This window comes from Pleurodeles waltl, chromosome 2_1 (assembly GCF_031143425.1).
Source record: "Pleurodeles waltl isolate 20211129_DDA chromosome 2_1, aPleWal1.hap1.20221129, whole genome shotgun sequence".
Taxonomy (NCBI): Eukaryota; Metazoa; Chordata; class Amphibia; order Caudata; family Salamandridae; genus Pleurodeles; species Pleurodeles waltl.
Genome location: NC_090438.1, coordinates 497,057,436 through 497,082,620, shown reverse-complemented (window position 1 = coordinate 497,082,620; position 25,185 = coordinate 497,057,436).

Here is a 25,185-nt window from a genome sequence, read left to right as displayed (position 1 = left end):
AGGAGGCTTTGGTAAAAGCTCCTAGTAAACCCTGCCAGGATGTATTCAGTTACATGGTGGCTCTGAGAAACCAGACTGCCCGCTTCAGGAGTCTCGCATAGGAGAACCTGGAAGCAAGTCAGGAGGATATGAAACACTGGTATGATCAGAATGCCCCTCTGGTCAAGTTTCAACCTGGTCAGAAAGTGTGGATGATGGCACTAGTGGAGACTAGAGTGTTCCAGGACAAGTGGGCTGGGCCATTCGAGGTGGTGAAGCGCAAGATTGAAGTGTTTGATTTAATGTCTGGGTATTGGCAGATTGCCTTGACTGAGGGGGGCAAGGAGAGGTCTGCATTTTCTACCCAAGATGGCCACTTTCAGCTTAAGGTGATGCCATTTGGGATGGAAAATGCCCCTGCCACCTTTCAGTGGTTGGTCAACCAGCTGTTGGCTGGGCTGGATGAGTTTAGTGCTGTCTACCTGGATGACATTGCTGTCTTCAGTTCCACATGGGAGGAACATTTGCAGCACCTCTGCAAAGTGTTGGAGGCCCTGCAAAAGGCAGGCCTCACTATTAAGGCAAGCAAGTGCCACATAGGGCAGGGGTCTGTGGTGTACTTGGGACACCATGTGGGAAGTGGCCAGATGGCGCCCCTACAGCCAAAGAATGATCCCATTCTGGCTTTGGAGCCTCCCAAGACCCAGACTGAAGTGAGAGCCTTTCTAGTTCTCACAGGATACTATAGGATGTTTGTCAAGGGGTGTGGCACAATTGTTGCTCCCTTGACTGAGTTGACCTCCAAAAAGCAGCCCAGAAAGGTGATCTGGACTGTGTCTTGCCAGACGGCTTTTGGTGCCCTGAAGGATGCCATATGAACAGCACCTGTGCTGAAGGCACCTGACTACTCCAAGGAGTTTGTTGTGCAAACAGACACCTCAGAGCATGGTATTGGAGCAGTACTCTCACAGCTTAATGAAGAGGGCCTAGATAAACCTGTAGCCTTCATTACAAGGAGGTTACTCCCAAGGAACGTAGGTGGAGTGCCATAGAGTGTGAAGCTTTTGCTGTGGTCTCAGCGCTGAAGAAGCTAAGACCCTACTTGTTTGGGACTCACTTCCGGGTTCAGACTGACCACAGGCCCCTGAGAATCCAAAACTGTTGAGGTGATCCATTTCCCTACAGGGGATGGACATTATGGTGGAGCACCTCCTTCGCACAAAACACGCCAATGCTGATGGTCTGTCCAGATTCTTCCGCCTTAGTGATTTGAACTCCCATGAGGTTGGGTAGTTGCTCCCCACTTTCAGCTGGGGGACACGGTTTAGACTTGGCATCCTTGGCATGTTCTCCCCTAACTTTTTGCCTCTGTTTCCCAGGTTGTTGATGTGTGCTGGACTCTGTTTTTACTGTTTTTGTTACTCTGGGCACTTTACCACTGCTATCCAGTGCTAAAGTGCAAGAGCCCTTTATGTAAAATGTATGTGTAATTGGATTTCCATGATTGGCATATTTGACTTACTGGTAAGTCCCTAGTACAGTGCACTAGAGGTGCCCAGGGCCTGTGAATCAAATGCTACTAGTGGGCCTGTAGCACTGGTTGTGCCAAACATGGCTCAGACCTGCCACTGCAGTGTCTGTGTGTGCATATTTTAACTGCCAATTCGCATTGGCAAGTGTACCCACTTGCCAGGCCTTAGGTTTCCCTTTTTAAGCCTACTTCAAAAACCAAAATGGGTATAAGAAAAGCACCCAAAACCACAGACTTTAGATCACTTCTGGACATCAAGAGGAACCGCTGCATGGAGAAGAGCTGAAGAACTGAGATGACGTGCTGCCCTGCCTGCGACTGTGCTTTGTGGAGCTATCCTGCAGTTGCAGCTTCTGCCTGTGCAAGGGAACGAAGACTGGACTTAGTTGTGCATTCCTGCTTGTGAAGAAATCTCCAAGGGCTTGTCCTGAGCTTGCCTCCTATTGTGGAAGTCTCAGGGCCATCAAAGACGTCTCCTGTCAGTACCTGGACTCTCTGCTGAGACTCCTGCCCTGTCAAGTGGTGCCCTATTCAGTTCCTGGGGCCTTGCGTTGCGGCTGGAAGATTGACGCACACAGCTGGAGAAACGACGGGCAACACCCACTGACGGACGCTGATAACGTCGCAACCCACATAACACGGTTTTGCTGATACCGTCGGCAGGATTTTCGACGCAAACTTTGCTTATCACGGAACAATTACACAAATCCTGCCCATACCCGAGTGCTTGCCTGGATCTATACATCGCTCTCCTGTGGAGAGGAAAAACAACGCCCGCCAACCCGATCGGAGGAGATGATGCATGGTCTGGCTTGCGGGTGTGAAATCAATGCATTGGTAGACATTTCCGACGCACACTCACCCGTGCATGTTATTTTGACGCTACCCAGGTTCTTTTCAACGCTAGCAGTGTTTTTACTGTTTTCTCAAGGATTTAAGACTCTTTTGCTTTTAAAGTTAATAACTTGACTTGTGTATTTTGGAACTTTTGTCATTTTGGTCTTCTTTTGTTGAGATAAATAGTACCTATTTTTCTAACCCTGTGTTGTGGCATTTTGTAGTGTTTTCACTGAGTTACTGTGTGTGTGTTGGTACAAATACTTTTCACCTAGACTCTGAAATTAAGCCTGCCTGCTCGAGCCAAGCTACCAAGGAGGTGAGCGGGGGCTAGCTGAGGGTGATTTTCCTCTAACCTGACTAGAGTGGAGGTCCTTGCTTGGACAGGGGGTAACCTGACTGCCAATCTAAGACTCAATTTCTAATAGTGCTAAAACAGAGCAAGCTAAATAGGCTAACAGTCACTATGTGATGAGGTCACAGGTCCACAAGCCAGAAGACTAAGCTAACTCCAGTTTCCCATTAAAACAAGATAGGTTTCACTACAATGTAGAAGGCAACTGAGAGATTCAGCAATATCAGGATGCAGGGGTCACCTTCATCTGTGGGCAAGGGGTATGTTGTACAATTTGCAATGTGGCAGACTCCATGCTGCTTTGTGATAAGAAATCAGATTAGTAGCTGCACAGACAGCTTTGTCAATAATTTTCACAGTGTAGATTGGTGATTGATGTGCCAGTAGTTGGTGAGATCATCAGGAAATTCATTGTGAGGTCAAATTGCTTTCAACACTCATTGTGGGGAAATGTCTTCTGTTCTCTAGTTACAACTATGAAACAGACCCACTAGCTCAAGGTGTGACATAAGAAAAAAAATATTGGGGTAAAAACATTGACACAATAGTAGTGGTTAGTTTGTAAAAGACTGAGTACTGGCACCTAAAGTTCTGCTCCAGAAGTGCTTTTAGAATTAAAAGTTGAACGCCAAATATTTAGGCTGTGTAGTGTTCAATTTACCAGAGGCCTCTTTAATCCACTACGAGACACTGCTGTCTCTTTACCTCACTTTTGCTGGCACTACCTTCTCCCTTTTTGCCTTTTTTCACTTTCTTCTCTTCCTCCTTATTTCCCATCTGTGTACTTTTCTCTCAGTTGTTTGCGGTCACAAGTAGATGAAAAAAATAAGTGTTGATCCCCAAAAAATAGTGCCCGTGGGCCACACTGGCAACAGCCACCTCAGAAAAAGTACTGCCCAATGCTCTGGGAAAATGGCACACCCATCATAGAAAGTACTTAGACATTGCCTATCTCTCACTTTCTGTATTTTGCACTGGTGGTAGGAAGTGTCTATCTGCAGCCTATCTCTCACTTTCTGTATTTTGCACTGGTGGTAGGAAGTGTCTATATGCAGCACACACAAGGCAAGGCGGCAGTTTCACACCAAATTATTGCCAATTAAAGTATGATTACATGAAAGAAAAATGCACTCTGTGTGAATTGATGTTCCCTAAATTTGTGGGTCCATTTTTGATTTCTGTTGAGCACTTAGGTATGCAGCTGTCTCAAAGATTGGAAATAAGTGTGTCAATTTCACATATCCAGTGTTCGTGTTTTTATATGAAGAAGATGGTCACACCTGTTTGGAGAACTTAGATGACTAGAGACAGAATCTATGGCTATCTTCTGATAAAGGGATAGGACTACATTTTTGGGATTGTATTATAGATCTATGCTGTTGAGCCCTAGTGAGAATACAATAGACTGACATCTGTTCTGAGAATTGTTATTGCACCCCAAGAGACTGTGAAGCAACTTTGCTTCCTGCCTTACATTGCACGAAAAACTAGTAAATATCCCTCTATGTGTGGGACTTAATCAGATGTAGTATTACACCATTACATAATAATGCAACTCACGAGTCGAATGCTTTATGAGTGAAGGCTATTCTTGCACTCGCAAGTGTACTCTTAATTGAACTATTTCTCATGGAGGTGTGCCAATGCTGCTGTGAGTTGCTTAGTGCTGCTAAGTCATGCTGAGACTGGAGGCAAAGCTTGATGGTCCAGCTCAACCAAAATACTCAAGCAAGATGTTTGATCGTGTGTGACTGGAGCCTGGACATGCAAGGGGCCCCCTTTGAGGTGCCTCATCACTGCTGTGGCTCTAAAATCCACAGATGTGAGGCCAACATGCGCCTCTTCAAGAATCATTCAAGGAGGTTTTCCTGCCATCACTCTGAGCTTCTGCACCGCACAGGTATGAGGTATTTGTGTTATCTTGTGAGTGGCAACTGTTTCTGTTTCTGTCATTCCTTAGTGGCCCCGGAAGCCCAACCAAAACTGTACTTGAGTGCTGGCCTCCCTGATGTGATGATAGCAAACTGGAAAGAGGACACTGTCTCCTCTCCACTACTACGAACACCGAGTATTCAATGCTGCCTTCTCACACAATACTAGCCACTGCACGCTTGCACTGCTGACGGCTAGGTCGACATCACCCAGTCTGTGCAGACCTGTGAGACAGAGACCCATATTCGCTCCTTTCTAAAACATGCTCCATCTCACTGGCCTCTTCAAGCTGCTAAGTAGATAAACACAGACTCCAGAACCGTAAGTTACCTACGCAGTGTTGTCCTAAAGAATTGCAGACATTAAGCATGAATGCATTTTAGGTTAGTTCTAAGGTAAGTGCACCTCTGTGTTTCCCCTGCTCACTCTCCTCCTATTGAGCATAGACAGTGGTTGAACATCATTTAGTCATACTGAAAAGCAAGCTGTGTGCGCGAGAGCTCATATAGTTGCTCACCATGAAAAGTAAATCTTTTTTATATTAAGAATGTCCTGGGTTGATAATGTAGTTTGGCATCTTATATCGCATGCTTACATGTTATATTTGTGCGTTTGAGGTATTCGTACCCCACGCAACCTCCAGGGCTATGGCTAAGTGCTCCACGCTAGTAGCCCATAGAAATTAACGCTAACAAAGAGACCTTTGTCATATCTGTGAGTTGACGCTCGTATCTCATTTCTGCATCTCCGGGGACAGCAGCAATCCTTGGTACAAGGGTTCCCTATCTGTCCCTTAATTGTGCACATCCTGGAAAACTAGCGTGTCAAGGATAATGGGATTTAGAACAAACGGAAATTGGAAATGTCCTTAAAGAGGGAAGAAATATTTTTCTGTGTCAATTAGTAATGTTCTTTGGATCATAGCATGGTCGACACACAAAGGGTACTTTGGTGAAATGTAAGAGATTTAACATAGTCCCTGTGAGTCTGTTCAGGCTTCTGTAATTGTACTTATTTTTCCAACCCTCTCTTCATTCCTGGCAATTAGGAATTACATGTGTTTACTTGATTTTAACAATACATCCGTACCCGATCTTACAGGACCACTTTACAGTGTTTGGACATCAATTCACTGAAATGCCGGAGATAGCGGAAGTAACATCACATACCATTTGACCTCCACTTTCACTTATGTTTACACATACATATAAATTCACACTTACAAACACACTCTCCCATAAAGACACACTCCCGCAAACAGGCACAGAGCATTCATAAGGAGGAGCTTTCCCTGTGTTCCTGGCACTGAATTTGCCAAGACAGGGGTCGCAAAGGCAGGGCCAGGGGTCGCAATGGGCTGGCCACGGGTCACAGCTGCGACTCCTGACAACCCATAAATGACCTCCACGGTGTTCACAAACAGGTAGAGGCTGCATTGACTCAAATCAAACGTGACAGTTGGAGAGGCAGAAAATACAAAATACGTTTCTACATAAGAGGGATAATGTTTTTGTTCTATTCCGTAAGCAACACTAAATCTTGCCTTAAAGTCAGGGTTTGCAAATTTGCAAGACGCTGTGAATACGTGATAAAAGCATGTAGTTGAAAGTAATTATTTTCTTGGCAGATACCCAGTCACTTTATTCAAACAACACGGTGCCTGGAAAGAAATATTTACGTCCTTGCTCTAATCAATTACTCAATGTATAATCACACATTATTTTCGCTTGCTAGCCAATTACATAAACGGGCACGTCAATAAAATAAAACAATGATTAGCAGCATCTGTTTCCATAATTGCTCTGCTAAATTCTCTGACTTGAAAAAAACATTTCTAAAAATGTCTTACCACTACGAGTGTGTGATTAAAGAGATGTTGCAAATGGAAGAACTCCAAGGAGGATTTAGTAGGCATACTTCAGCCGGGTGCACTTTTTTTACACATTTGGCCCAATTAACGCAGCATATTATAGCAGCATATCATAGAACTGTAGCTGCAAATTTACACCCCCACGTGGTGGGCAGACATGCCACTTTTGGGGTTTGGCAAAGGTTTCTGGGAGTACCCTGGAAAGCCACGATAATCATATATTACAACCTATACTCTTGAAAAACATTTTAGAAGAACATATTGCTATCCTAAAGAGGTCCACATTTCCTGCAATTTACGGAGTGTAAATAACCACAAACTTGGTGTTAGAAATGGGGTCTTTGTTTGGCAGTCAGGTTGCCCCCTGGCCAAGCAAGGACCCTCACTCTAGTCAGGGTAAGTCACACACAATCCAATTTATCTTGTGCCCACCCTCTGGTAGCTTTGCACTGAGCAGTCCGGCTTAACTTAGAAGGCAATGTGTAAAGTATTTGTGTAATAAATCATACAACAACACAGTATAGCACCACAAAAATACACCACACAGTGTTTAGAAAAAATATAGGCCCTCATTACAACCCCGGCGGTAAATGCCGCCTACCGCCGTGCTGACGGCTGCCAACATACTGTGACCGTGTCGGTATTCCGCAACGGGTATTATGATCCACAGAGAAAAAAACGCCACTATACAGACACCCACACAAGTCCACCAGACCAAAGGTCAGCGATAAACTGGTGGTACCAAAACCCACACCGTTACGCCAACAGGAACACGCCCACAGTATCAGGACCCATGAATAACCGCAGCGGTTTTCAATCGCGGTAATCCATTGGCAGTACACACCGCCGCGCTCAAAATACACACACACTTACAAGACACCACCACATTGGACAATTCAAATTACACACACCTGACACACATACACACACCAAACCCACACACCCACACCACTATAAAACACACACCCACATTACCCACAACCCCTTACAGTGAAAAAAATAAGATAGCAAGCAGAGAGAGACAAGCAAGGAGCACCCACTCAATCAGAAGCACAATACATCATCACTCATACACCTTCCACGCACCTCACAACACAACGCCCCACACATCACCCCACACATCCTCAAACATACCACTCACACCACATCCATGGCACCCTAAAGACACCCCAGGTTTTCTGAGAGGAGATAAGGGTCATGGTGGAGAAGATCATCCAGGTAGAGCCACAGCTATTTGGATCACAGGTGCAGCAGACATCCATTGCAAGGAAGATGGAGTACTATGGCGGAGAATCGTGGACAGGGTCAACGCCGTGGGACAGCACCCTAGAACAAAGGATGACATCAGGAATAGGTAGAATGACCTACAGGGGAAGGTGCGTTCTGTGGTTGCAAGACAACAGGTAGCTGTAAAGAGGACCGGGGGTGGACCCCCACCTCCTCCCCACAACTAACAACATGGGAGGAGAAAATCTTGGCAATAATGCATCCTGAGGGCCTGGCAGGAGTAGCAGGAGGACTGGACTCTGGTAAGTCAAATCGTAACTACTATATCCCCCAACCTACCTGCATGCCATCACAAACTCCTACCCCTACCCTCACCCCATCACTCCACCACCTCACATATACCCCACTATCACAACCCACCTATCCCAAAACCAAGCCATGCATGTAACACAAATCCATGGACCCCCATCACAGACCTGCATGGACACCCATCACCACAGCATGCACATTAGAGAGAATCACCTAGCCCACAAAATCACCACGCACACAAGGCAAAGCTGACAGGGCAATCACAACTATACAGGGAGACCCACCCATGCACAAGATGGCACACACAGATACAATAACATTGCATTTTCATCCCCACAGGACCCCTACTCAACATCACTGGAGAGGAGGTGCCAGCAATATCTAGTCCCCCCCAAGAGGATGCCCACAGTGATGACAGCAGCTCTGCACGCCTGGATTACAATGACCAACCTGGCCCATCATGGACCTCTGGACAGTCGGTTACCCTGCCACACTCCCATACCACCACAGAGCCTCCCCCCTCAGAAAACACCAGCACAGCACCCACCCAGCGGGCCCATGCCACTGTCCCCAGGACATGTCAATCAGCAGTGTGTCCACCACTACAGGGACCCCAGGCAACCCCACATACCCAGGACAATCTGGGACCTGGGGTCAGTGGCAGTGGTCACACGGTTCAGGGGACAGAGGCACAGGACAACAGGGAGACTGGGAGGGCTGCTGTGCGACAGGGGGAGGACAGGCCCAGGAAACCCATTCTCCAGGAGGCACTCACCAACGTCCGGGCCGCATACCACCATTCCCAGGAGACCATGGGCCAGTTAATGTACAAGTTGCAGGAGACCCAGCGGCTGCAGGAGGGACAGTACGTGGGGATCAGGGAGGACCTCAAAAACATCTACACCATCCTGGTAACCATTGCAGGGGTGCTGGCTGACATGGGCAAGACCATGACGGAGACATTGGCACAACAACGGACCCCTGACACTAGCCACACCGAAGAACAGCGCTAGTGGACAGGATGCCCCGCCACAGGACCAACAGGCCACCAGCACCCCACCCCCTGCAGAAGAAGAATCACCCCGCAAACGGTCCCTGCGATCCAGGCGGAAGCCAGAGAACATTCCCAAGACCCCCACCAGGAAATAGGACTCTCCTGATTGTCACATTTCTGTCCCTTTCTGTCACCCTGTCCGCCTTGAACTGCCATTACTCTCCTTCCTATGCCCCATTGGACAATGCACCTGTGATACCAAAAGACTGCACTCTACTTTGGACTTTCCTCCACCATCAGTCCAACCCATTGCACATCCCCCTATACTTATGAGCACTTGAATAAACACCCTTGGAACAAATACAAATCTAGAGTCTGTCCAATGACTCAAATATGTATTAGTTCAACTTTATCAAAGCAGTTTAAGTCATATGTACAGTAAAATATACTTTGAAATGACCTTTGGTGGGCAGCAGTACACATAGCAGGAGGCAGAGTGGGGCACAGATATCTGAAAATAGAGATGCCAAAGGGTACAGTAATTGTCCATAGACATAGGGAAATCAGGCTGCCATGTACAATGTCCAACATAAAACTGGAAAGTAAATTGAAGTTACAGTGTCTTACCTGTGTGTCACTGGAAGTACTGCTGAATTATTTTACCTTTGTTGTCAACATCTTCCTCTGCCTCCTCTTCCTCACTGTCCACAGGCTCCACCGCTGCCACAAGACCATCTCCAGGCTCATCTTCCCGCAGAAAAGGCACCTGGCTTCGCAAGGCCAGGTTGTGCAACATGCAACGATGATCTGGCACACCTTCTTGGGTGAGTAGTACAGGGATCCACCAGTCAGATGGAGGCACCGGAACCTGGCCTTTAGGAGGCCGAAGGTCCTTTCAATAATCCTCCTTGTATGCCCATGTGCCTCATTGTAACTTTCCTCTGACCTTGTCCTGTCATTCCTCACTGGGGTCAGTAACCATGAGAGGTTGGGGTAACCAGAGTCACCTGCAAATATCAAGAGACAATTGTTAGACACACACTAACCCCTAGGGACAACCCCATACCCAGGCACCTCCTTATACTGGTTGGGGACCTTGGGCTCACCTATTAGCCACACCCGGGGCCTCTGGAGTTGGCCCATCACATATGGAATGTTGCTATTCCTCAAGATAAATGCATCATGCACAGAGCCAGGATATTTGACAATCACATGGGAGATGTACTGGTCCACCAAACACACCATTTGCACATCCATAGAGTGATAGCTTTTTCTATTCCTGTAAACTTGTTCATTTCTCCGGGGCCGGACAAATGCCACACGTGTACCATCAATGGCACCAGTGTTGTTGGGAATATGTCCCAGGGCATAAAAGTCAGCTTTCACTGAATCCAAATCCTCCACCTGGGGGAATACGATGTAGCTGTGCTGACCACACTCTGGTCAACACATTGGAGAGCATTGGCGGAGACATCCCTCATGCCATGGCCACTGTTGTTTGGAAGGAACCACTTGCCAGGAAATGGAGCACTGACAGGACCTGCACTAGAAGGGGAATGCCTGTGGGATGGCGGATAGCTGAAATCAGGTCTGGCTCCAATTGGGCACACAGTTCTTGGATTGTGGCCCGATTAAGTCTGGATGGTATGATAATGTGTCTGTCCTCCATTGTCACAAGGTCCACCAAGGGTCTGTACACCGGGGGATGTTGCCATCTCATATTCAGCCTCAGCGGTTGAAGCCTATGGAAGAAAACGGTGAGCAGAGGGTTATTTTCACACATCTAATGCACTAATGATGATGTTGTTCCTTTACAGAACCAGTATGTGAATCCAACAGTCAGTTGCTGTGCCAGTGCATGCTGTGACGCAGTTAGGTGCCATGCCTTGTGCCCCCCTGAAATGGCGGCTGCCTGACCTTTGAGGAGGGACACATGGAAATGAGGTAATTCCTCTGGCATTGTGCGCCATCGCAGTAGGCAGTCGAAGACTGCTGCACAACTTTGCATTGGTTATCATTGGACCCTATGGGTTCCAGGAGCCAATGGCGATGTACGCCGGCAGTGACGGTATGCACCGCTGTGAACGTGACCGCCATTTTCTATCTGTTCACTCACTTGTTACCTGACCTTCAACAGGAGAGGACCTACACTGCAAGTGTTGCTGTGACTTGTGTCTGGAAGCGACAATGGCTCATGTGTCTGGGGAAAGGGCCCCTGCCTTCACTGCGGAGGAGTTGTAGAAACTGGTGGATGGGGTCCTACCCCAGTACACGTTACTCTACGGTCCTCCGGACAAACAGGTGAGTATACTGTGAGCATGATGCATGGGCCATGAATGTATGGAGTGCTGTGTGTGTAAGCCACATGTAGAAAGGGGAGAGGGCCCGCCAGAGTGCTGCGTGTATGGTGGTCAATGTATGTGCGCAAGGGGATGGGAGGGATATGGTGGGCCATGAGCATGACAGTCCAGACAGTATGACTAATCCTTTATCTGCTGTCTTTTCCCTGCAGGTCAGCGCTCACCAGAAAAAGGGTATTTGGTGTGCCATCGGGGGTGTTTGACAGGCGGCGCACCCACTGCCGCAAAAGGTGGGAGGACCTGTGCCACTGGGCAAAGAAGGCAGCGGAGGCCCAGCTGGGGCTGGCCTCGCAACGAGGAAGAGGTGCCCGTTGCACCATGACCCCCTTGATGTTCCACATCATGGCGGTGGCCTATCCAAAGTTGGATGGGCACTTGAAGGCATCATAGTAGCCACAAGGGGGTGAGTACAGAATCAGAATCCTGACTTTGCATGCGTTACCTGGGTGGGGGATGTGGGCTATGGATGCCCCCAGGCCAGGGCGAAGATGGCAGGGTAGGTCCCTTGTTGGACAGGCTCAGAATCAGTCCTACCCCTATAGTGTTAGAGGGCATCTACTACTGGGCAGGGTCCTGTGGGTTTCAGGTGTGCAGCTAATGGCGGTAGGCATTGTACCCCATGGGCTGGTGACTGTCTTAGTAACTGGTAGTGCATGGCCTAGTGCATAGTGCTGCTCCCTGTGTGTTGTGTACGCCAATGGTCGTGGTGTTGCTGGCATTGACCAAGTGTATCCTCTGTCTCTCCCCCCCCTTTTTGTCGCCCTGTCCTTGTGTGCATTAGCGTCATCTGGTGGAGGAGCAGAGGCAATGGCGACGGAGGGAGCTGCATCCCACATGGGCCTGGAGGCCGAATCCACCAAGGGTGAGGGCACCAATGGGACGGAGGGCGAGGGGAGAGGAGGGAAGACCACAGACAGTGACTCCTCCTCAGATGGAAGCTTCCTGGCAGTGGCGGACACCTCTGTGCCCACCCCAACAACAGGTACAGCCGCCACACCCCCACCAGCACCACCCTCCCAGCAGCCCCTCAGCATGTTTCCTGTGCCCGCTCACCCAGGAGGGTGGGCATCTCCTTTGCCCCAGGCACCTCAGGACCTGCCCCAGTCAGCCCTGCTGTCCTCAGTGAGGAAGCTATTGACCTCCTGAGATCCCTCACTGTTGGGTAGTCAACCATACTGAATGCCATCCAGGTTGTCAAGAGGCACTTGGAACAAACAAATGCATACCTGGAGGGCATTCACTCTGGCGTGGCGGCCCAACAGAGAGCATTTCAGGCTCTGGCCAACTCCCGGATGGCAGCCCTTGTGCCTGTCTCTAGCCTCCCCCCTCCGACTTCCTCTACCCAGACCCAATCCCCTCAACCCCAGTCTATCCCAAGCAAACCTTCAGACCAGCATTCACCCAAATCACCACACAAAAGTTTCTCAGGCAAACAAGCACCACACTTCATCTCACAGGCACTCACACAAGCACCATCCCCATGCAGACACACCAACATCCATTGCCTCCACTGTGTCCCCTTCCTCCTCGTTGCCCACCTCCCTCCCAGTAGCATCTCCACTCACACCTGCATGTACTACATCTTCATCCACTACCTCCATCACCAGCACACCCATCACAACACACCCCTCATGGGCAGTCTGCACCCCCACATCCATGCACACGTCCCCTGTGTCCTCTCCCAGTGTGTCTGTAACCACTCCTCCCAAAGTATACAAACGCAAGCACCCACCCACCCAACAGCCATCCACCTCACAACATCATCCAGCCCATGCACCTGCACCCAAACAGAGCAGACAGACACCTCCTACAAGCACTCCCTCTTCGTCCACTCCCAGACCCTCTCCCTCTTCCCATCCCAGTGTGTCTAAGAAGCTTTACCTGGCAAAAATTGACTTCTCCCCTACCCCTTCCCCCGTCCTTCACCTCGGGTCAGGGTGTCCAGAACCCAGGCCAGCACCTCAGCTACCAAGTCGCCGTCCGCTGTGGTACCTACAACTCACAGAGGCTCAAAGGGTGCACCCATCAGCCCAGCCAGTGTGCCACCAACCCCTGCAAAGGACAAACCCATCCCGCCACCTGCCAAGGTGAAGAGGGGGACAGCATGCAGCAAGGCCAAGGAGCACGAACCACCCATAAAGGCCTCCTCAAAAACCCCAGCTGCCAGAGCCAAGGTCACACCACCATCTGCCAAGGTGAGGAAGGGGCAGAAAACACCAGCCAAGACACTTGAGCCATCGGAGGCTGTAGGTGAAAGCCTGGTGGCTACCAGCACAACAGCCAGCCCCGCCACCTTCATCGCAGGCAGCACCACTAGCAGCCCTGCCGCTACCACCGCCACCTGCACCGCCGCTAGCACCACTACTGTCAGCAGCAGCAGCCCCAGTGGGCAGCCGTCCGAGGCTGCAGGAGAAGGGCTGGAGCCTCCCTCCACCACTGACAGCACCGACACCTGCACCGCCGTTAGCACCACTGACAGTAGGCCACTACGAGCAGCAGCAGCTCCAGTGGGCAGCCGTCCGAGGCTGCAACAGAAGGGTTGGAGCCTCCCACCACCACTGGCAGCACCCCCATCAGCACCGGCACTACCAACAGTTTGCAGCCTTAGCTGCCGCAGGATGGAGTCTAGCCCTACCTCCACGGACAGTCATGCAACCTGTTCCCTGCAAATCTCGTGCCTCAGACACCCAGGTGAGGGACTGTGAACTGCCACACCCCAAGTGTTGCATCACTAGGCACAAGGCCCCCTCCAGAACCAGTGGAGATATGCATCCACTCGCTCTATCCTTGGCAGGATGAAGCACACTGGGCACAAAGCCCCCTCCAGAACCAGCGGAGAAAGGCATCCAGTCACCCTATCCTTGGCAGGATGAAGTACACTGGGCACAAGGCCCCCTCCAGAACCAGTGGAGACATGCATCCACTCACCATATCTTTGGCAGGATGAAGCACACTGGGCACAAGGGCCCCTCCAGGGCCAGTGGAAGAAGCCATCCACTTGAGAGACTGTGGCTTTCCGCTCCACAGGAGCATGCAGTGGGCAAACCACCCACTTGAGAGACTTGTGAGACTGTGGCCTTGCACTCCCCAGGATCAAGCAGTGGGAAAACCACCCAAATGAGAGACTTGTGAGACTGTGGCCTTGCACTCCCCAGGACCAAGCAGTGGGCAAACCACCTATTTGAGAGGCTTGTGAGACTGTGGCCTTGCACTCCCCAGGACCAAGCAGTGGCCATGGAGCCCCCTCAAGGAGCAGTGGGGTTATTCCATCTTCCAGCTGAGGTGCCCCCCTTCCCCATCCCCCTGAGGTGCCTGTGTGTTTTCAACCTGATGACCCTGCAGTGTTCTCTCCGTATTGAGGCAGGAGTTAAGTATGGGCTTAGCCCATGATTTTTGGCCCAGTGGCCCACAGACATTTTGAATGGACAATGTACCGTCTTATGTACACCTTGTATATTTTCGTATATACTATTTTTCCATTGATTACGTATATCTGCCTATTTTTGAAATATCACTGTTTAACTCAATTCCTTTTGTCCTTGCATTCTTCCAGGGTGTTACGGGGTGTTAATGTAATGTTGCTGCATGTGTTTGTGTGTATGGTGTTGTGGGTGGGGGTGTTGCGTGTTGCATGTGTGTGTCACTCTCTTTTTCCTTCCCCGCCTCTGAGTACTAGGTGCAGTACTCACGTAGTCATCACCACCGCCTTTCATATTCCTGGTAGATGAGAAGGTAGACCAGCATGAGCAGGACCTGCAGCTCAGGCTCCATGGCGTCCTGATTCTTCATTGAGTGTTGAGAGGTGAGTGGTTTCCCTTCTGTGTCCTGTTTCTGCCAAACTTTTGATGGCGTTGGTACCGCCCTGGCAAAGCTGACGGATTGGCGGGTTGTGATGGGGTGGGCGGTACATTGTCTTCCACCTGTCTGTTGGCGGTTACTGCTGCGGTGTTTGTTGCTACTACCGCCGTGGTGGTTGGAGTGTTAAAGTAGCTGTCTGTGTTGGCGGTTTCTGCCGTGGTCGTGATTCTATTTTTTTTACCGCCGGCCTGTTGGCGGTATTACCGCCGCTTTAACACCGACCGCCAGGGTTGTAATGAGATCTATAATATTTCTTTGGATAAATGCAGGTCAAAACGATTAAAATGCAATAAGTATATGTTGAGATATCAATAAAAAAGTGATATAAAGGGCCTCATTGCGACCCTGGCGGCCGGCGGTAAGCTGGTCGTAAAACCACCAACAGACTGGCGGTGTACTACCAGTGTATTATCACCGTGGCACATTAGCCACGGCCATATAGGCGGCCCGCCAGCGTTTCGCCAGTCATAATCCCCAAGGCAGCGGTGCAAGCACCGCTGCCCTGGGGATTATGAGCCCCCAACCGCCAGCAACCGCCAGCATGTCCATGGCGGTAAAGCCATGGAAAGGCTGGCAGTAAGGGGGACTTGGGGTGCCCCTGGAGGCCCCTGCACTGCCCATGTAACTGGCATGGGCAGTGCAGGGGCCCCCATGCATAGCCCCATCGTGCATTTCCGGGCAGTGAAATGTGCGATGGGTTTTGCTGCACCTGCTGCACATCAACATTGCCGCTGGCTCTATTATGAGCTGGCTGCAATGTTGATGTGACTTTTCCACTGGGCCAGAGGATGGAAATGCAGTTTCCATCCGCTGATCCTGCCGAAAAGTCAAAATAGGAAGCCACATATATCGTCAACACTGGCGGTATAGTAGCGCTCCTGGCTTTGTCTTTCAGAAAGACAGCCGAAGTCGTAATGAGGGCCAAAGTGTCTTAAGTCTTTTAAAAGCAATCAAAGTCTCTTTCAAGTGCAAAGTATCTGGTTCGCATGCAAAATCTACACAAACAACCGCAGAGGAGGAGATGCTTGGAAACAAAGGGGGGTGTGTCGATTTCTCGGGCCTCACATGGCGATGCATCGTTTGGTTTTCACGCAGGGACGGCTGTGCTTCGATTTCCGATGCTCAGTCATGAATCCTCTTCGGGTTGTGGGGTTTTCGGAAGCCCCGGGGATGATGCGTGGATTTCCTGCACTGACAGGATGAAGTCACAGGAGCTGCGTCGATTCAGTGGGCATTGCAGCGATTCGGTGGGCGTTGTGTAGACTTTTCTACCGCACTGCAGGCGCTGAGTCAATTCCTCCACGAAAGTTGGGCTGCGTTGTTCCGGCTCAGATGTGTGTAAATCTGGTGGGCTGTGCGTCTAATTTCCAGTCACTACGCTAGCGCTGCTTCAATCTTCTCGATGTGAAGTCGGGCTGCGTCATTCCAGTTTGGCTTGTGGTAAATTTTTCACCGCTGTGCAGGATGTGCATCGTTTCTGGCAGGCTGTGCGTCCAATTTTGCCCCACACAAGGAGTCCTTCTTGTAGAGATGAAGTCATTTTGGTCCTGAGACTTCGGGGAGCAGGAGGCAAGCTCTATCCAAGCCCTTGGAGAGCACTTCTTCACCTCAGCCAGAGAGCAGCAAGGCAGCAGGGCAACAGTAAGGTAGCAGTCCTTCACAGAAAGCAGACAGGTGAGTCCTTTGGGCAGCCAGGCAGTTCTTCTTGGCAGGATGCAGGTTCTGGTTCCAGTTTCTTCTCCAGGAAGTGTCTAAGTTGGTAGGGGCAGAGGCCCTGTTTAAATACCCAACTGTGCCTTTGAAGTGCGGGAGACTTCAAAGAGTGGCTTAGAAGTCCACAAGGTCCCCTTTCACTTTCAATCCTGTCTGCCAGGGTCCACGTAGGGGGTGTGGCTGTCCTTTGTGTGAGGGCAGGCTAATGTCTTTTGACATGCAAGTGTCAGGCCCTCCACCCTCCCAGCCCAGGAAGACCCATTCAAAATGCAGATGTATGCAAGTGAGGCTGAGTATCCTGTGTTTAGGGAGTGTCTGAGTGAATGTATAAGGGAGCTGTCAACTAAACCTTAGCCAGACATGGATTGTGAGGCACAGAAGGATGTAAGTGTAGAGAAATACTCAGTTTCTAAAAGTGGCATTCCTAAAATATTAATATTAAATCCAACTTCACCAGTCAGCAGGATTTTGTACCACCATTCTGTCCATACTAAATATGACCTTCCTACTCCTTTCAGATCAGCAGCTACCACTCAAATAATATATGAGGGCAGCCCCAATGTTAACCTATGAAGGTAGCAGGCCTCACAGCAGTGTAAAAACAAATTTAGGAGTTTTACACTACCAGGACATGTAAACTTCCCAAGTACATGTCCTGCCTTTTGCCTATACAACACCCTGCCCTATGGGTTATAGGGCATACCTTAGGGGTGACATATGTGGAAAAAGGGGAGTTTTATACTTGGCAAGTACTTTTAAATGCAGAGTCGAATTGGCAGTGAAACTGCACACACAGGCCTTGCAAAGACAGGCCGGAGACAAGGTTAAGGAGTTACTTGAGAGAGTGGCACAATCAGTGCTGAATGCCCACTAGTAGCATTTAACCTACAGGCTCTGGGCACTCATAGTGCACTTTAATAAGGACTTATAAGTAAATTAAATAATCAAATTGGGTATGTTCCAATGTTACCATATTTAAAGGGAAAGAGCATATGCACTTTAGCACTGGTTAGCAGTGGTAAAGTGCGCAGAGTTTTAAACCAGCACAAACAGTATCTAAACAGTGGAGGGAGGCAGGCAAAAAGTTGAAGGTGACCACCCTAAGGCTGTCAGGTCTAACACTTGGGATTGTGGAAAACGTAGCAGGCCATACCTCCTCAAAACGTTCACTCACACGCCATGGCCCAGATTTATTAACATTTTCTGTTAGAATTTACAGAGCCACATAAATAAGATTTGAGTGTGATTTCTTCCAAAAATATATGCAAGGCAGCGCATACCAGTGCTTTGCATTACTTTGTGCGATGAAGACATTCAATTGGTGGAGCATGATTGTTCCCATGGATCCATCCATGGATTTCTATGCAATCACAGATTTACTAATGTGATTAAACCTCTGTTTGAGCCAAAATACTACTAATCCATGAACCAGGAGTAAAGAGGAGAAAAATCTTTAGTTATTCTCAATAATTCTATCCCTGCATATTCTGCTGCACACATAAAAAAGGAAAATTCCATTAAGGACTGTTTTTGTGCAACAGGCATCCCTTCCTGCACAAAAACAATCCTACCTGTAATGCAGGCACCGTTGTGTTGTGTCCTCCACCGGCCAGGAGCATGCACTAGAACACGCGACACATGGAGCTCATATCTTACTTCTTTATTCCTCAGCATACAATATTCAACTAACTTCCCAATATCCTGTAACACCAGCATGTCATCACTGCAGTTAATGGCATGTGTAACAGACTGAATAATCCTATGTATCACCTCTTGAAATATTTCCACAGCAAATGACACACTAAAGCTCAGTCTTCTATATCTCAACAAACCAACATGAGCCAAAAAAGTAGTAATGTACCTGTAGTCTTCTTCCAGTATGAGAAGATATTACCCTTTGCTCAAGTCAAGGTGGGAGAAGACTATAGATTCATTCAGCTACATGACCATATTTGTAATGTGCGCACCAGAATGTCTTTCTCTGTTGATTGCCTTGTAGGTCTGATTCATACCCACGCAGCTGCTCACTGCACTTCCAATGTTCTATTTTACCACCACCACTATCAGTGACAACCATGGTGTGGGAAGAGTAGAGTGCATGAGAATGTTGTGTTTTAGTCCGGCTTCTAGTTCCCTTTTGACTGCTTCTTGTAAATGAAATGCCATCATATGGTGTCATTGTGAAACAGGTCAGATGTCCTCATTGTAATGAAGTTGCACCTTCATCGTCTTGAGCCTTCCTAAGCCATGGAACAGGGATGGGAATCAATGCACAATATCTGATTGCATATTTAAGTTGTAATTGATAGGTATTAGTCATAATATCATCAGCAGTTGCAAAACTAATTAAGCATGCATTAGATGGAGCAACTTGAAGAATGTGGATTTGGGACTGTAAAGACATCTTCTTGTGCCTCAAGGTCGCCTTAAAGGATCCTCAACTTTGTAATGGTCGGAAGCAGCCCATGTGTACACCGTCATATTTGATGATTTAAGATGTGGTATAGCGGTTAAAGTGTGAAATTGTTCAACTGGTGTGATAATGACCGATGCACCGCAATTAAATAGGTCATGGGACAACTGTTGATCTTGAGTTTGATATTGGGGAAATGTCCATATAAATTATTTTGTTTCGTTAACTCTGTTGTGTATTGTATTTGTTTCTTTTCTTTGCAAACTGCAAGACCCACAAGTGCACATTGCTCCTTTTTATTATGATCATTACACATTCATCCTTTTCACTGTCACTTGATGGTGCTGTCGAAGAACTTGTTCAGGGCGACTTTGATGACGTTTTACTTCATTTAGTTTCCACCTGTCGCAGTTGAGGTTGTCTATGTGGATAATATAAGAATGCTTCCGGAACATTCTTTCATACATTTCTCATCTCACTATGGCACACTTGGTTTCTTCTTTGCTTTGCAAATCGTTCTGAAATGATTCTTCGTTCCCCACCCCTTACACATTTGTCTGACAGATGGACCCATCCTCATGTGGAAATAAAAAACCACATTGGTAACCCTGTCTTTCTCTTTTTTGGAGACGTCGGCTTCAGGGCATCTGCTCTGTGCTTGTATCTATTCTTTATGACCAATGCTGATTCACTTTTTGCTTTTTCCCCTTCCATGCATGCAGTTTGCCAATCTACTTGTTCCATGGCTCTGGCAGTCATCAGTACTTTTTCTAGACTGAGGCCCTCATTACGAGGTTGGCAGTCATGAGACCGCCAGCCTCGCTGCCACAGACCGGTGGTATTGACCGCCACATTACAAGTTGTGGGGTTTGGCAGAATAGACAAAATACATTTCTATATAAGAGGTATAGTGGTTTTTGTGCCACTCTATAAGCAAAAATAAATCTTGCCTTAAAGTCAGGGTTTGCAAATGTACAAGACTCTGTGAATACATTATAAAAACATGCAGTTGAAAGTAATTATTTTCTTGGCAGATACCCAGTCACTGTATTCAAACTTCATGGTGCCTGGAAAGATATATTTACGTCCTTGGTCTAATCAATTACTCAATATATAATCATGCATTATTTTCACTTGCTAGCCAATTACATAAACTGGCACATCAATAAAATTATTAGCAGCATCTTTTTCCATAATTGCTCAGCTAAATTCTCTGACTTAAAAATACATCTCTAAAAGTAAAAATGTCTTACTACCACGAGTGCGTGATTAAAGAGATGTTGCAAATGGAAGAACTCCAAGGAGGATTTAGTAGGCATACTTTACCCATGGTGCATTTTTTACATGTATGACCTGATTAACACAGCATATCATAGAACGGTAGCTGCAAATTTACACCCCCCCCCACATGGTGGGCAGACGTGCCACTTTTGGGATTTGGCAAAGGTTTCTGGAAGTAAGCAGGAAAACTATGATAATAATAAAATACAACCTATACTCCTGAAAATAAATGTTTAGAAGAACATATTGCGATCATAAAGAGGTCCACATTTCCAGCAATTTACGGATTGTAAATAACCACAGAGTTGGGATTCTGAAATACATAGCAGGCCATACCTCCTCAAAGCGTTTACTCATACTCCCTGGCCCAGATTTATTAACACTTTCTGTCAGAATTCACAGAGCCACACAAATAAGATTTGAGTGTGTTTTTTTTTCAAAAAGGAATGCAAGGCAGCGCATAGCAGTGCTTTGTATTACTTTGTGAGATGAAGACATTCAATGGGAGGAGCATGGGTATTCCCATGCATCCATCCAGGGATTTTAATGCAATCCCAGATTTACGAATGTGGGTAAACTTTCATTGGGCCATAATTCTACTAATCCATGAACCAGGAGTAAAGAGGAGAAATATCTTTATTTCTTCTCAATACTTCTTTCTATGTGTATTCTGCTGCACACATAGAAAAAGGAAAGTGAGCATACTCTGCTGCACACATAGAAAAAGGAAAGTGCCATTAAGGATTGTTTTTTTCCAACAGACATTCCTTCCTGCGCAAAAACAATCCTGCCTGTAATGCAGGCACCATTGTGTTGTGTCCTCCCCAGCCCAGGAGCATGCACAAGAGCACACGACACGTGGAGCTCGTATCTAACGTCTTTATTCCTCAGCATACAACATTCAACAAACTTCCCAGTATCCCGTAACCATTAAAGATCACTCCTTAAAACCTCCTGTATTGATTGCATAATCCCTTTCTTTGAGTCCACCCCTAGCTGCAGGGTCTTAATGCTCACAGTCTCAAGACACTACACCTACCCCATTGTTAAACAAAAAGACACACGAAGAAACAAATAGCAGTGAGCTCACCTAGTTTGGCCAGACCGAGTTATATGAGAAAGTTGAGCTGTACCCGGGGTGGACCCTTAGGATACAGGGTATGATGCCTGATTGGGCTATCAGGTGGAACAGCTACCTCTGAGCTTGCAGGGACTGATGATCGCCTAGACAAAAATATGAAGTGGGACGATTCCCTTGTAATGAATTTGCAAGGCTGGTGCGGTGACATCATTTGTCCTTTGCTCTGCTTGACCCCCAGAAGTTCAACATCAAATGGAGCATCCATCTTCTTCTTCCATTTTTGTTTGATGAGAACCCAGTTGCCCTCATTTAGCACAATCTCCCAACTCCAACGACCTTGATCAGCATATGTCCTCATCTGACATTTCTGAGCAGTATAAGTAGTACAAACCTCTTCCTCATTCAGGGTTTGCCCAGCAGTCCATTGTGACAATTTGGTTCTTATTGCTCTCCTGAACATCAGGACTCTTACCAGCGAAAGAGTGAGGAGCCGACCGAAAGGCCAGGAGGGCTTGGCACAATGTTTGACTCGGCTCAATACCCTCCATCAAGGCACGTGGGATCACTTGTTCCAGTGTCCCAATAGTTTATTCCACAACGCTGTTGGCTCGAGGCCGTAAGGGAGTACCCTTCTGATACTTAACATTGAGTCTCATCAAAAACTCCTTAAACTGCTTGTCTCCGAATGGCAGAACACTGTCAGAACCATGAGTGTTCGGTTTGTACTACACTGCAAACATGTTGTCCAGCCTCTCAACTTTCTTGTGAGTTGTAGATGGCATATCCTCCACCAGAGGAAAGTGGGAATAGTCGTCAATAACCACCATGAGATGGTGCCTATGTGCCAAGGCCCCAAAGATGTCAAAATCTATTCTCTCCCATGCATGTGCAAGAAGATTGGAAATGGTTTGTGGATGGTGGTTCACAGTGGGAGACATGCTATTGCGAAAGTGACACTTCCTTCACTCATCCATTCGAGGAAACCAAACTTGATCTCTCAATGCCCTCTTGATAGCTACAAGGCACAATTTCCCTCATGAGCAAGTTCAATGATTTACTGTCTCAGACTTGCAGGTATAACAATCTAGGATTATCTTAATACAATGCCTTCTTGGATGACAGATAGTTCATCTTGGACATTTCAGTATTTAAAAATCAACGATGTCACTTAGAGGTCAAACACTCTATCTCCATGATTGTGCTGAGATAATGTTTTTAAGGGCCAGCAAGTCCTTATCAGCAGATGTGGCAGTGATAATCTACTCAATGGACTGAGCTTCAGGGTTGCTAGTCTCTACAAAGAAATTGATGTATTCCTTGGCAGTTTTCAATATTGTGCTGTGCCGCTTCAGAGGTACTCATGAGAAATAATCAGCAGGGTATTGATGTATGCCTGACTTGTGCACAATCTTGAAGTCGTACGTTTGTAGATGTAACTCCCACCTTTCAATGCGGGTGACATCTTGGACATTGAATTTCTGAAAATGTTGCGTAGCACATGGTGGTCTGAGACAATAAAGGGATGCTTTCAATACAAAAACACATGAAAATGTTCATTATGCCCATACTATAGCTAGACTTTCTTTTTCTGGCTGGGAGTGCTCATGTTCAGTTTCAGAAAAACTTTGACTGGTGTATGCCACAATGCATCTCTAAGCATTAAGATGTCCACTATGCGGAACAAGTGTTGGCTGCAGACCACCGGGCACGCATGAACAATGATCTCAGTGGACAGTTTAGGATCAAAGTAAGCCGTAGCAGTCACTTTTGCAATTGCATGTTTTATACTCTTCAAACTGTCGTTGCATTCAGTGGACCATCGGCATTTAGCATTTTGCTTTGACAGATCTCAAAATGGGGCACTCACTGTGGCAAAATCATGAATGTACCATGAACAATAGCTGGCCATGTCTAAGAAGGGCCCTATCATGGAGACATTTTGTGGAAATTCTCATTTTTTATCATTCAATTTGAGACCTGCATCTTTAAGTAACTGACACACTTGTTTGAGACCTTTATTATGTTCTTTTTTGTGTTGAGGCAAACACCAGCATGTCATCACTGCAGTTGAGGGCATGTGTAACAGGCTGAATAATCCTATGTATCACCTGTTGAAATATTTTCACAGCAAATGACACTGTAAAGCTCTTTCTTTTGTATCTCAACAAACCAACTTGAGTCAAAAAAGTGGTAATGCACCTGTAGCCTTCTTTCAGTATGAGAAGATGGTATCCTTTGTTCAAGTCAAGGTGGGAGAAGACTTTGGCTTCATTCAACATCATGATTATATTTGTAATGTGTGCAGCAAAATTTCTTTCTCTCTAGATTGTCTTGTTGGTCTGGCACATACCCACGCAGATGTGCACTGCACTTCCACTGTTCTTTTTTGGCACTTCCACTATAGGTGACAACCATGGTGTGGGATGAGTACAGTGCAGGAGAATTGTGTGTTTTAGCAAGGCTTCTAGTTCCCTTTTGACTGCTTCTTGTAGATGAAATGCCATCATGTGGTGTCACTGTGCTACAGGTCAGATGTCATCATTGATATGAAGTTGCACCTTTGTCGTTTTGAGCCTTCATAGGCCATGGAACAGGGATCGGAACTGATGCACAATGTCTGATTGCATATTTAGGTTCTAATTGATAGATATTAGTCCTAATATAATCAGCAGTTGCAAAACTAAGTAAGCATGCATTAGATGGAACAACTTGAAGAATGAGGATTGGGGACTGTATTGAAATCTTCTTGTGCCTCAAGGTAGCTGTAAATGATCCTTGACTTTGTAATGGTTGGAAGCAGCCCATGTATACACCTTCATATTTGATGCTTTAAGATGTGGTAGAGCTGTCAGACTGTATGATATAGACCGATGCACCACAAGGCTAGTGGACAACTGTTGATCTTGAGTTTGATCTTGGGGAAATGTCCATATGAATACTTTTGTTTTGTTAACTCGCTTGTGTATTTGTTTGTTTTCTTTGCAGACAGCAAGACCCACAAGTGCATGTTGCTCCTTTTGATTATGATCATTGCACATTCATCCTCTTCACTGTTGCTTGATGGTGCCATGGAAGAACTTGTTCAGGGCAACTTCAATGACATTTGACTTCATTTGGTTTCCACCTTTCGCAGTTGAGGTTGTTTTTGTCTTTGTGGGTGTTACAAGAACACTTCTGGAACTTTCTTTCATCTATTTTCTCATTTCACTGTGACACACTTGGTTTGTCCTTTGCTTTGCAAATCGCTCTGGAATGATTCTCCTTTCCACACCCCTTACATGTTTGTCTGATGGATGGACACATCCTCATGTGAAAATGAAAATCCACATTGGAAACCCTGTCTTTCTTTCTTTGGAGACGTCAGCTTGTGGGCATCTGCTCCGTACTTACATCTATTCTTTATGACCAAGGATGATTCACCTTTAGCTTTTTCTGCTTCCATGTC